Below are 14,151 nucleotides of genomic sequence, written 5' to 3'. Positions count from 1 at the left end.
ACCCGAAAATAGGTTGGATGTCAGGGAAAATTTCAGCTTGGAAAGAGCAGTCGGGCAGTGGAACAAGTCACCGTCCACGGAGGTGTTCACACCCATGGGGATGTGGCACTGGGGGACGTGGTCAGTGGGCATGGTGGGGTGGGTTGGGCTTGGGGTTGGCGAGGCACTGGGCACAAACTGGAGCACAAGAGGACCCCTCCGACCCCAGGAAGCACTTCTGGGCACCTTCACCCACCGTAATCACCGCTCTCAGCACTTAGCACTAAGACTGCTTGCTTATTTACACGACTGGCTGTTAGTTTTGCAAGAAAGGACACAGTGAGGAAGAGCCCAGCGTGGGGCCCTGAGGTGCTGCAGGGCCAGGGGGACCCGGAGGGGCTCCATCCTCAGCCACGTTGGGGTCCTGTGATAAGGTGGCAATGCCAGATGCCCCAAAGACACTGAAAGAACACCCGAGGAGCTTCAAGTTACTGCACATACATTAATTAACGGCAGGAAATCTTGAGGAACTAGCTCTGGAGGTCGTTCCTGCCCCTCTCAGGCTCAGCCATTAACCAGAGGGCTCCAGGCAGTTTCAGAGAATGAGAAACTACAAGGCTGACCCTGCCACCTCGCTCCCAACGAGAGCTGCCCGCCGTGCAGCTGCAGGACAGCGACTCCCAAGTAACCTAAATAAATTCAGCTGGAAGTACAGAGGAGGGAAATCTCTGGGGGCAAAATGAAAGAGATCTGGAACAATGCGAGGAGGACATTCTGTGGACAGTGGAACCGAAGGGACTCGCTTTTGTTTTCAATTAATAAGTGGAACAAATTCCTGAGTCTGTTGTAGACTTCAATTTTTTCACACCCTCCCCCCCCCCACCAAACTTGTGTAGTGGTTTTCATCCCTCAGAAACATTTTCTTCTCATTACGCTACGTAAAAGCATTAACAGCTTATTTAATCTTATTCTAACTTTTATTATAAACAAATTAACTACTGAGCAAAGCAAAGAGAAGAAGAACCAAGAGTGGTGCAACAGCTCCATGGCAAAGAGGTCAAAGGGAGTTTGCAGGGCTGATACCTGCACCGTTAGCAACATCCCATCATCACACAGCCCTGGAGCAGGGGATAAAGGGCACCACCAAAGGCCATTACACGGCAGGACAACCCTGGTTAGCAGCAGGGAAAGCTGCCCGTGGGCACTCGATGTCAGCATGGCTGCGGGCAGGGCCAGGCTATCCCAGCACTTTGGGAGGATGGTGCTCCAGAAAGAGACCGTAAACCACACGTGTGCATGAGTTGAACGCATCCTGAAACGATGCTGCTGCTCGTCAGTGGCCGGGCTCAACCAGAAGGGGCTTTTCAACAGCGCTTCCACACAAATTTCTTCTGGGCCTGCTTTCCTTCAGCGGTTTTATTAGCAAATTGGGAAACGGAAGGCGGGCTGTACTTCTGAAAGACGTTGGTGACACCAGACCGAGGGGAGTCCAAGCCTGCTGGGAAGCAGCAGTCCCCGAGGAGCTGGCAGAGGGAGCAGAGCTCAGGAGGTGCTGCTGCTGCAGGGCCAAGGCAGGACGGAGCGGGCTCCTGTGGGATGCAGCTGATGGAACTGCATTCAGATTCGCAGAGGAAAGGCTGGAGAGGAAACAGGGAGGCGTGGGAGAAGTCCACTTGGGCTTCCCCAAAGACAAAACTGGGAATAAAAAGAATACAAGCGTTGCATTTTGCTCTACTGTTGTAGCTGCCCGTTGTCTCATTGCTCCGGGGAAACGTTTCATTTCTCCAGGCAGATATTCCACCCAGAGGCTAAGGGGTTCTAAACAAGACATTAGGGATGCGCAAGAGTCTCCAAGTGATGATTAATTTTCAAGTTAGCTTCACAAAAACGTTGTCAGACAGGTATATTACAGAGTGTGCCTACGTTAAATCATAGAATGGCCTGGGTTGGAAAGGACCTCAAAGATCATCGGGTTTCAACCCCCCTGCTGAGTGCAGGGTTGCCAACCACTTAGACCAGGCTGCCCAGAGCCACGTCCTGAGCTCATGATATATCTGGTACGACTCGGGAGCTAAAGAAATTCCAACTAGATGATCTCGGAGGTCCCTTCCAACCCAAGCCATTCTAAATGGCATGCACTTGCCGTAGAAACCAGAGCAATCCTAGCTAGCCTTGCTGAGTTGGAACCACTCAACGGATCCCATAAAAAAAGAGTCACTAACTCTGCCTTAAGCCTCCGTGATCCAGGACTGAGGTCTGGAACTCAAAAGCCCTCCTTCCCCACCCATCTCAGCCTCATCCCAGACTGCTGCTCGCTTCTGCAGCGCTGTCATTGAAAGCTCATCCTCTTTCTAACTATAGATGCCTACTCTGGCAAACTCATCTGGAGGACGCAGACAGCAACGGCATCGCCAGCAGGCAGGAAATCTGGATGAACAGGCAGCAGCGTTTGGGATGTGTGACCACTAAAGGAAGCCCAGACTCTCATTCCCGTGCAAATATTTGCGTCTGTCGAAGAGAGGAAAAACAGTAATGGGCTTAAATTGCCCAGGAGAATTAGGTTAAACATTAGACACAACGTTTTCTAACTGTAATAGCAAAACAGTTCATCTGGGCACGTTACGGAACTTCTTTAAATTGATCATTTCTAAGAAAAATGCCTAGTGGGAGGGATCAGACACATTTGGTCCTGGAGAGAGCAAATACCTCCGCAGACAGGGAGAGGATGGAGTAGGTGGCTTCTGGGGGTTATTTGTTTTTAATAGGTCTGAAGAGAAGAGCTGGAGCTGTTTGGAAAGCACCCGAGGTCAGGCAGTGCTGGGAGGAACGGGGCTCCAAGTCCTTCCCGGTTCTTCCAAGAACTTCAAAGCACCCAACTGCACTTTCACTGGTGGTAAAGGACAAATTCCCATTTCCTTCGTTTGCACAAGATCAGGTCTTTAGTTATAAAATGCTCTAAAGCCTTCTCAGACGTTCACTTGTGACAACAAAGACTTTTAGACCATACATTTCTGGAAGAATGGAGCCACCGTAAAGCCACAGCCATCTCCGGGATAGAATATAGCCGTGCTGCGCCAGCGAGATCGTGAAGAAAACGACCAATAATTACCCTAATTGAAAATATAACGGAACAACTTGGTTATAATGTCCCTAATAAAGAACGAACTTCGGATGATGAAAGACACGAAGAGGGAGGGCTTGAACCAATTAGCGTTCGGCCTTGAGAAGAGCCAGGAAATGGAAGGGCAACCCCAGGCAGGCGAGCCAGAAGAGCTCCGGCAAACACGAATGCCCCCAGCTGAGGCGAGGATGGAGAGAACTGGCCACGAGCAGAGCTTTCAACTTCTCCCCTTCTTTTTTAGCGAGCACAATGGAAACAATTCCCCCAAGAACAAAAGCGATGCGTCAGCGGGCCCTGCTCCCTCGTGCTCTTTCAAGTTGGAAGGACAGTTGATTCGCACCATGTGTAGGATAGGAATGCTAGCGAGAAGCGAGCGAGATAAATTTCAGCCCGTCCAAGCTGGTTAACATTAAGGCAGAGATGAATCATCTTTACAACGCCTGTAAACAAGACGATTTAAATAAAAAAAAAAAAAAAAGGATGAAATCTTACGATACGCCCTCATCGCACTTACTTGCAGGAATGTACTATTGTTAGGAAAAGAGCAGAAATCAGGGGGAGGACGCAAATCCACAAGAATCAGAGGGTGCAGACTCGGAGCCACAAATCTGTGCCCCCCTCCCTCCCCGCAGCGGTGTGCCGACAACGGGGACACAACCAAAATAGCTGGATGTGCTGTGGTGTGGGCTACCTTCCCTTGGTACCCCAGCTGTGAAGGAAATACCGGCTCCAAAGCAGGGAACGTGCCATTCCAGACCTACGCAAGTCCAGGACGTACCAAAAAAAGAGTCCAGAAGATCACAGGATGGAAACAGTGCCTTGGACATGGCAGGACACTGAGATCTCTCCATTTAGCTCAGCTTAGGGAGCCAATTTAATTAATAGATGCAAGCATATGCCGCAAGTAAATACATTTTTTTAAAAAGCCCAAACAAAAAAGCTCAAGTTCACAGCCAGGCCATGTACCAGGGAGCTGTTTAATTCGGGCGGGGAAGAAAAGCTTAAGAGCATAACATGACTGCAAACTTAAGCCAGACAAATTGAAAGCAGAAAGGAGCATAATATTTTGGCTTGTGTTCTTCCAGAGCCAATGGCAGATACCCACTGGGAAGCACTGGAGCCACCACGCTCCTGGGGAACCCAATGCCTCTGAGGCTTCCACATCCCTGTCACATACATTAGGAAGATGTCCAAACCCAAATACCCTTCAAAACAAAACCCGGAGGCATCAGGACCAGTTTTAGCCCACGAGCCACACAGGTGACAGGACATTATCTCCACCATTGGAGCATCTTACAATAAGGACAGCGTGCAGGTGCAGCAGAATGATAACAGCACTGGTGCTGGCATCCCTCGCCCTTCTTAGCCCACTTCCTATGATTCCCCCCAAACCTGCCCCATTTTTGGGACAGCTGTGAAGCTCTCCTTCGCTGCAGTTTCCTCACATACAGCACTGACCCCCGGGTCCCTCCCCCAGCTGGGGAGGAAGGAGCTGATATTGCGGCCTTCAATCACTCGGAAGGAGCAGCGCCGAGGAGCCATGAGATGTGGTTTTGCTTATTTTGGCAGGCGCTCCTGCCGTAGATTCACACCTCAGCTATAACAGATTAGTACAACAGAACTTCAGAAGGCACCCAAAGACTGGGAAGTAATTTCACATCGTGCCGCTGACGAGAGTTTCACGTGCAGAAAGCCGGAGGCTGAAAGCAAGCCTTCGCCTTCAGTATTTCATACACTTATTTGACCTTAATTACACAAGGGCATTGCAATTCCAAGATGGGGAAGCGCTCCGCAGAGGTGGGTAACAGCACAAATACCCAGTAGCTCACCTATTAAAACACAGAATCCTTGAATCACAGCATCATATCTAGGTTGGGAAAAGACCTTCACGATCATCGAGTCCAACCACGTTCTGTCTAGATTATGATCCTGGAGGTCTTTTCCAAACGTCGGTGATTCTACAGAAGCATAGAATGGTTTGGGTTGGAAGGGACCTTTAAGATCACCCAGTTCCAGCCCCCTGCTATAGGCAGGGACACCTCCCTCTAGACCACGCTGCTCACAGCCCCATCCAGCCTGGCCTTGAAAGCTGCCAAGAAGAGACTGATGATTCTACATTCTGCCATATTCCGTAGCTCTGTGTGCTACATCCACAGAGTTTTCTTGTGCAAAGGAGGCACAAAGCACAGACACACAAAAATCAGCCCCTTACATCTTCCACAAACACCACCCTATACTATATTCTTTTCCTGGAACCAGACGCTCTGCCCGTTTCCTATACGGAGAGGGGCATTTATTCAGACTCTCCCCAACCCTACAAAGACTTCCAAGAGAGATTTCTTCAAGGGATCACCACGAGCAGACAAAAACCAAGCAGTGGGAGCCAGTTTGCTCAGCAGTTCTCGCACAGCGTTGATTCTCATGGGTCAGCTTGCCTTTCAGAGTGAGATAGCTGGAGGCTCGCCTGCCATCCATGGTGCAGACGCTGTTTCTCAGCTGTCTGGCCACAGGCTGAGAAACGCCTCAGACTGACTCAGCAGACAGACACTGAGCTGTTCCCCTTTCAAGAGCTGCTCTCCTTTTAAGAGCTGTCCTCCCGTCCCTTTGGGAGACGGCTGCGGGATTGGGGATGCTTCTGTAGTGCAGAAGATTGCTCAGACCCAAGCAAAGACCTGTAAGAGAAGTGGCACCCAAACTGTCAGGGTCAGACAAAGGAAGGCCACAGGGTCAGGAGCACTGCAGGAGATGGAGGAGGAACGTGAGAGCACGCTCTAAAGCAATCTCTGAGGCCAGCATTCCTCCAACAGCAGCACAAAGAGAATAGGTCCCATGCAAGATGTGCTGACAAGAGCTTAATGCACCAGACATGAAGCAGAACAGCAGCGCTGGGCCAGTGACTAGAAGAACCCCTGCTGCCATCAAAACTGACCTCAGCAAAGGTGAGCAAACAACAAGGATGCCCCAGGTCTCACCCCAGTGACAGGGAAATAAAGAGTACTGATAAGTGGCATCGAAACATGTTGCTCTTGAACTCGGATGAAGCCCAAAGGGGCCTTAAGGCAATGCATTTTAGGGAGAGACCACAGCTCTGGCAGGACCTAGAAGGCAGATTCAAATCAACATGGAGATCAAAATAAGGGACTGAAAGCTGGGGGAACGTGACGCCGTATATACCAGGTACTGGGGCAATTTGACCACAGCCTTTATTTCTGGGGACCTGGACATCAGCAGAGCTCGTGGGAGCCTCCTCACCTTCTCACACAGCTCAGCAGCTTACGGAACACGTCAGAGGAGGGTCGAGAAGCAGCCACACACAGAGCAAGGTAATTCAGAGCCACCGAAGGGACGCAGCGACCCGAAGGCATCAGCCCAGCCCCTGGGCCAGCAGAGCTTTAAGTGGCACCGCCACCCTGTGTCACCGCAGCCGAACTGCACCGCGGCTCAGCTTCAAACAAGGCGGAATTTGCTTTTTAGCACGCAGGCAAGCAAAGCGAGGCCAGCTTGGTGAGCTGGAAGGCCTCGCCTTGAACCCTGCGTGCGCGGAGCCCGCAGCCAAGGGCTTCACGCTGACGTGTGAGCCAGGCTCCAAGCGCCGCGGGTTTCCTCAGCCTCGAAGCCAGACACAGAATCAGCAAGGGGAAAGTTCCCTCAGACTGCTGAAACCCAAAGAGCAGAGTTAGCAGAACCCATCTGGAAGCGGTGCGTCACCGCCTTGTTGAATCAACTAAGATCACCCTTTAGCAGGAGACCTCGGGTCCTCACAGATTTCAGACCACGAAGCAGGGCAAGCACACAGATACCCACCACCAGCAGGGTGGGTTTGGGGGTTTTTCAGCCAACCTGGGCAATGTAGCACAAGGGTGGACAGAGTACGGTCAGGCAGATGGATTTCATCTCTGTAGGTCTCTTCCAAACCTATTCTAATCTCATCGCCTCCGTTATTCCTCATTCCACCTCCGTAGAACCACGCAATGGTTTGAGTTGGAAGGGACCTTTCAAGGCCGTCCGCTCCCACTCCTTGCAATGAACGGGGACACCCACAGTTCCACCCCCCAAATTCAACAGGAGAACGCCAGTCCTACCAGCTTGTCCTGGTGTTTACTTCCTCAAATGGTGCTTTACTAACGAGCCCACGCCACCTGCACAGGTAAAGGTGCAAGTGTCCTTGTGCGAGGCTGAGCAGCACCAGGCGAGGGGCTGGGCAAACTACAGCCATCCCAGGCCACACACGCGCCCCTGCCTCGGCCCAAAAACCCAAGCCCAAGTTGTTCAAAGGGCTTCATCCTTTCTTCTTGCCCTGTTTGCAGGAGCCCATTGCCAACGATTGTTCTCAGCAGCGGGGAAATTCCCTTGTGTGGAGTGGCTGCTCGTGAGCTATCCAAACTCATCTCCCACCAGCCGTCCCCATCTGATGGCAATTGTCATGGCGGAGCTGAGTCACGCTCGCACCCTCCTCCTCCTCCTCCTCCTCCTCCTCCTCTCAGTCAGGGAGACATTTCCCCATTCCAAACAACCGTGCTAATTACAGTTAATTTCAGTGAACTTAAGGTTGGGCTTTTCCTTCGTTGGCAACAAACCAGCTCACGATGCACGAAGGCAGCTTCTAACTGTAACCAAGGGGCTCGGGGAGAAAAGAAAGCAAAGCAGCAGTGCCAGCTGATTCGGTATACGATTGCAGGATGCAATTCTCCATCACTTGAAGTAGTGCAATGGCAGTAGGATAGCACAGGGAGAATGAGGAAAATGAACATTGAAACTAAGTGAGGCAGAATGGTGAGCCTATATATGTAACATCTGCATAGAGGTAAGGGCCAAAGGAGGCCGTTGTCACAATGAGAGGCATTCAATCACAGAGAGAGAGAGAAGCAAAGGGAAGGTGACTTTTGTTGGCACACATCAGAGTTCTCCAGCGGTCACCGCTCTGCACACCTGAGCAGGACAGAAGCCACTTGCTCAGAGACCCCAAGCCCCAGATGTGACAACACAACTGCTGGTCTCCATATTCATATTGCTTTTAAGGCAGTAGGCCTTTGTGCAGATGCATTGAGAGCCACGTTTCAGCAGCTCGGCAGTGCAGAACAATATTGGCTCCTCTCCAGTATCCAAAAGTAAGAGATAACCAAAGCTGTAGCCAAGCAAAACACAGTACTACCCAAGGCAAACCTTACAGGACCCCATCTGCCGTATGTCTTTCTACGTGCAAAAAGATAGGGACAAGAAGCAGGTCACCCAGAGACAGAAACGACCCTAATCCTCCAGCACAGAGTCTCAACACCTCAGCCAAAAATCTGACTGTGCAAACGGAGCCGCTTCTTATCGCAAGGATTGCACAACTGAACTGCCTGATGGTGCTGCTCGGCCCACAGCTGCAGAGCAGCCCTACGATAAAGGGCTCTGTGCTGAGCAATCCTTGGCTTGCAAGCCCAGCAAAGCAAACACGGTGACTCAGTGGAATAGCTCCGGCTCAGGAAGATCCTGAACCTCTTAAATATGCGAAGGGAAAGAGTTTATGTATTAACAGCAAGAGATGCCTCCTCTTGAAGGACCTGCACTGTTCTCTCTGGGAGGTTAGACCCTCCTGACGACTGAAAATGAGGCAGTGGTTGTTAAAAATTACTTAGGACACCCAGGAGCTGTAGCCTGCCCACACGCAGGTGCGTCCCATGGGATCTGGCTGTACTCCCTCCAGCAGCTTCCTGACCCAGCCTCTGCTGCTCCTCACCATCTCGGCCAAGCACCAGTACTGCAGTTTGCCACTGGATGGCACCAAAGGCAATCCTAAATTTTCATATGCCCAGGACAGATTTGGAAAAGACAGCAAAGGGCTAAACCCCCAAAGGAAAAGGTTATACACAAAATATATAAAAACACACACACACACAAAAAAAAAAAAACAACTGCTTCCTAGCCTATAATATTCCTATCCAGAATAGCAGAAGGAGGCAGCAAGGAGCCCAAAGGCTGAGGCCACCGTGACAGGCCCTACAGCCAGGAAAACCAAGGCAGAGCCAGCCCCAAGCAGGAGGTGACCACAGCACCGAGGTACCGGGTCACCTTGGCACGGGCTGCCCAGAAACGTGGGGGAGTCACCATCTCTAGAGGTGTTCCAGAACCATGGAGATGTGGCACTGAGGGTCGTGGGCAGTGGGCACGGTGGGGTGGCTTGGGGATCTTCGAGGTCTCTTCCAACCTTAATGATTCCACGGTTCTCCCCGCAGGTTCCTCGCTCAGCACACAGAAGCAGCACCAGGTTCTCCAAGGGAGAGGCCCACCCAGAGCGCCTGCGTGGTTGAAATGAACTGGCAACAGGAGGGAAAGTTCTAAAAAACAATTAGTAGCATTAATATTAAATATTAGTAGCATTAGTATTAAAAGCATAACATGTTTCAGAAAACGGCTGGGATGTGTTCCTGCTTGTGCCAGGTACCTGAGAAACAAGGACTCCCTGGTTCTTTGCAAGGATTTGGTAAGAAGTGCCAGACTGAGAAAGAGGCGTGAAGATTTCACCTCCAATTTACATCTGCTGTTATTAGACTAGACAGCTCGCTGTGTCACAGCGTAATGAAAAACCCATGCTGAAAGTTAAAACCCAAAACACAAAGCAAACTTGTTCTGAACGTTGGACAGAGGCCGCCGCAGCCATTCATCTCCAGAGCCATACATCAACCGGGACAGCTAAAGAAATGAAGATTTTGTACAAGCAGAAAGCAAGAAACCATAGGGACAAATCAGCTTTACCACAACGCAGAGTGCTTTGTGGACTCCTGCTCGGTGAGGGCTGTGCAATGGGACAATGTTGGAACCCAGAACTACGAGCAGAACTTCAGACCCAGTCCAGCGCGCTGGTGCTGTTTATAGATAGAAAATGCTACTCTGTCTGTAGACAGGGGATGGTGACTTTCAATTGCAAGGTGTCTGCATCCCATTACGGTGCTGCAACAGGCTGCCCAGAGAGGCTGTGGGTGCTCCAACCCTGGAGGTGTTCAGGACCAGGTTGGATGGAGCCCTAGGCAACCTTGGCTAGTGCCAGACCTGGAGGTTGGTGGCCCTGACTATAGTGGGGGGGGTGGTTGGAACTTCATGATGCTTGGGGTCCCTTCCAACCCAAGCCTTTCTGTGATTCTGTGAAGGCCCAGATAAACTGCCCGGAGAATTGCCATCTGTGTAACTTCAAGTCACTCTGTGCATCAACTCCTTCATTTTCCTCTTGATCTGTTAAGAACGTTCACTACTTAATTACCAATGGCACTCAGCAGCAGTGCTCCAGCAGCAGGACTCACCCCCCCAGGAACCAAAGGCAGGCAAATTCCCCCCTGGAGCACGGCATGGCTTTGCTAGCAGTAAGAGCAATCCGTCTGTAATAACAAAATGAGGAAGAAAATGAACTTTCCATCACAGTGTCTTTTACAATGACGCTCATCCCAACCCAAAGCTGTACTGAAGCTCAAGCAAAGGTCACAGCCTTTATTCGGGAATTTATGATCCTCACTGTGCAAAGGTCAGAGAAGAGAAATTAATAGTTCCTTCAGCCTTTAAAAAAAAAGAAAACAAAACCCTATCATCACGCTGCCAAGGAAAGCGGAGTGCTGCAAAGGGAAGCTGAAGGACAGCACGCAAAACACTGCTGTTAGGCATCTGTCCATCAGCTTCCACGTTGAGATCGCCCTTCTCAAAGACGCAGCGCAGCCTTCCAGGTCACCAAACCGTTCAGGTTGAACATCCACCTCCCTGCTGCCGAGCTGCACCGACCCTCACACCTCTACGGATGGAGTGGGCAACACCACGCCACACAGCAGCAGCGTGAATTGTGTCTGAACTGAGCCCGGAGCTGCATGTAGCACCTCCCACTCAGCGTTCCTCAGCAACCCGTGCACGGATGGGTTGTTGGACCAAGTCTAGTTCCAACAGGCCAACCAACGCTTGATGACTCTATGGATTTCCCATGGAGGATGGAGAAGAACTCCAAGATCAACGCCAACCCCAACGCAACCTCCCCCGTGCAACAGATTTCAAAAACCCGGAGTCATTTCAAAATGCGAGCAGCTCAGGTTGGTTTTTATTTTATTTTTTTTTAAGTGTTTTCAGCAAAAAAATAGCCCCAACTGATGGCACCTCTCGCACGAAGGGTTCCTAGAGAGTTTTCAGGCTCCTGCTCCGTGTGCTGCTCCGCACACAGCTATCACTGCAGCAGAACAAAGCAACTCTCTGCAGCTATTTAGGACAGGAAGCAAAGGGTGCTGCGTCCAACTGATAGCGCAAAAGGAATTTTAAAAAGGCAACGTGTGATGTCTCAGGCCTAGGGCCAATTTGCTTCAAAGGGCCTCAGTGTCCCCGGTGGGAAAATTAAGAAGAAAAAGCAGACAAGTAGAAAACAAAGAACTGATGCTGGGAGCTCTGACACTTGTCCCTTGCCCGCAGCAGGAGGCGGCCGCAACGGGTCGGTTGTCAGGGCACTGACAGAGCTTAGAGATGGAAAGAATTATCGTAGACTCATAGGATGGCTTGGGTTGGAAGGGACCTCACAGCCCCACAGCACCACCCCCATCTGTGGGCTGGGTGCCCCCCACCAGCTCAGGCTGCCCAGGGCTCCATCCATGGCTTTGGCCACCTCCAAGGACGGAGCATCCTCATGCTGATGGATGGCAAGGGGTGCTGGAGAACAACAGGAGACCTTGCTGCCATCCACACGCTCTGTTTGTGGTGCTTTAGGAAGGAGAACCTCACTGCAGTAACTCTGCAGTGCCCCCAGGACAAGCCCTGTTCTCCAGATGCCCCTCGCAGCTCAGCAGCGCTGCTCCCAGGCTCACGCAGCGAACAAACCCTCTTCTCCTCGGGTACTTTTCCAGGAAGAGCAGTTTACAAATCCACACAGTGCTAACCCAGCGCCAGCAAAGGGGAGATGCAAACAGCAGCCCCTGCAGCGCTGTGTCCCACAGAGAAAGCTTCTGGGAGCCTCAACCCACGTGAGGATTAAAGAACTAAACCCAAACTCCCACGTATTTCAACAAGGCCAGGGGCAAGGTGCTACACTTGGGTCAGGGCCATGCCAGATATGCACACAGACTGGGAGAACTCCTTGAGAGCAGCCCTGCAGAGAAAGATTTCGGGGTCTTGACAGACAAAAAGCTGCACATGAGCCAGCAGTGTGTGCCTGCAGCCTGGAAAGCATGTGTACCCTGGGCTGCATTAGCAGAGGAGTGGCACAGGGCAGGGAGGGGACTGTCCCCCTCTGCATTGCCCTAGTGAGGCCCCAGCCAGAGCACTGCGTCCCAGCCTGGGGCCCCCAGCACAAGAAGGACATGGAGCTGTTGGAGCAGGTCCAGGAGGCCACGAGGATGCTCAGAGGGCTGGAGCAGCTCTGCTATGGAGACAGGCTGAGAGCTGGGGCTGTTCAGCCCGGAGAAGGCTCCGGAGAGACCTCACTGCAGCCTTCCAGTATCTAAAGGGAGATTATAAACAGGAGACGAACCAACTTTTTATGTGGTCTAATAACGACAGGGCAAGTGGGAATGGCCTTAAAATAAAAGAGGGGAGATTTACGTTAGATGTGAGGAGGAAACCCTTCACTCAGAGGTGAGGCCCTGGCACTGCTGCCCAGAGAGCTGTGGTGCTCCATCCCTGGAGGGGCTGAGGCTGGAAGGGCTTTAAGGCCCCTTCCAACCCTACCATTCTGTGATTCTACGATATTTACACTTTTGCCTTGTCAAAATACGTTGTGTCATTCAGCAGCCGTTTAGAGTTCTTCCTCGAGAGGAAAAAATAAAGCCCTGACTTTTCCTGTTTGGGAAGCTGGCAAGAGGAAAAACATAGTAGTGCGCTGCTTCGAGTTAAAACAAATAACAAAAAAAAAAAAAAAAACAAACCCAACACAGAGCAGGATGTGTAAAAATAGGGCTGCTGATTAGATGAGGACAATCGACTGTTTATGAGTTCCACCTCCCATGCTCAGACAGGGCTTGTCCCTCTCACGCCGCGCTGCCAGCCAGCCTTCACGCAGCTCCTGTCCGTACAGAAGGCTGTGGTTCCCAGCTGACATCCCATCCAAGCAGCATGTAGATCCAAACAAGCCCTGCACAGCTGCCAGGGGTGCTAAGGGACAGCCCCAGCTCCAGCAATGCCTTACCTGTGCTATCGGGAAGGTAGTCTGATTTTGGGAGCTCTCCATTTCTTTTGTCTCCAAACTTCCATCAGCTCCTGCATCACCTCTCAGCTTCCCTGACCCACCTTCTGCATCCCATCCAGGAAAACAACAAAAATCCCCAAACTGCCACCCTCTTGCACACAAAGGAGATGCAGGTGACCGGGGCTGTGCATGGAGCTGACCGGGTGCTCCTTGCCCACCCCTGGGGACCGGTTATTGTCAGCTGGCTCAGATGGGGAAGCGCACAGCTGAGCAATCAGCTTCGCAAGGCTTGGAGCATGAGCTGCTCTAAAAATATGATCCACATTAAGGAGACTCAAAAAAAAAAAAAAAAAAAAAAAAAAGCACGCCAAGAGCTCATTAAAGAGCAGCGGAAAGTCTGTCGAAGTGAAATAGCAGCCCTCCTGCCTGTGTTTCAGGAGGGGGAAGGAGAAGGGTTTCCACAGAGGGCCTCAAGCGCAGAGGTTTAATAATCCAATCACATAAAAATGTAAATATGATTTTCTAGTAGATTTTCTAGCAGAAGGAGGCCACGGTACCCGAATCGAGTGCTTATCCTCACATCCAAATCCTCTGAACAAAGAGGAAACAACCCACCAGGAACTAGGAAATACTTGGAATTTTTTGCTACTTTAAGGATGCAAATTGTCCTAAAAATAAAAGGAAAAAATAAAACAAGAGCAACCCAGTTGTCCTCACATTCGCTAAATCATTCCATTACTAGCCTCAAACTTTCATGTTAGTGATGTCCAACCAACTGGTTGACAAGACAACCATTTCCAAATAGCTTTTGCATTACACAGCGTATGAGTCAGTGGATCTAATCTTGCATATGGACTGCTGACAGATGCTGGAGCAAGAGTGCCTCAGACAGCACCAAGCTCTCAAGTCATCTCCCATGTGCCACCAA

The 14,151-nt window shown here is 51.0% G+C and overlaps 1 protein-coding gene across 4 annotated transcripts in view; it reads right to left on the bottom strand.

Moving 5' to 3' along the window:
• The window catches only part of EXOC6B (exocyst complex component 6B), a 248,811-nt gene that overhangs the window by 221,889 nt on the left and 12,771 nt on the right, over positions 1 to 14,151 (bottom strand). Inside the window, exon 2 of one of the 4 annotated variants that reach the window (XM_021396672.1) lies at positions 9,291 to 9,420. The exons of the other annotated variants lie outside the window; for them this stretch is intronic. The gene's annotated coding sequence lies outside the window, so the exon portion shown is untranslated. The remainder of the gene's footprint in view (positions 1 to 9,290; positions 9,421 to 14,151) is intronic. 4 annotated transcript variants of the gene reach the window in all.

This window comes from Numida meleagris, chromosome 4, assembly GCF_002078875.1.
Source record: "Numida meleagris isolate 19003 breed g44 Domestic line chromosome 4, NumMel1.0, whole genome shotgun sequence".
NCBI classification, from domain to species: Eukaryota; Metazoa; Chordata; class Aves; order Galliformes; family Numididae; genus Numida; species Numida meleagris.
The sequence above is the reverse complement of the archived record's forward strand: the minus strand, read 5'-3'. Positions and strand labels throughout refer to the sequence as shown.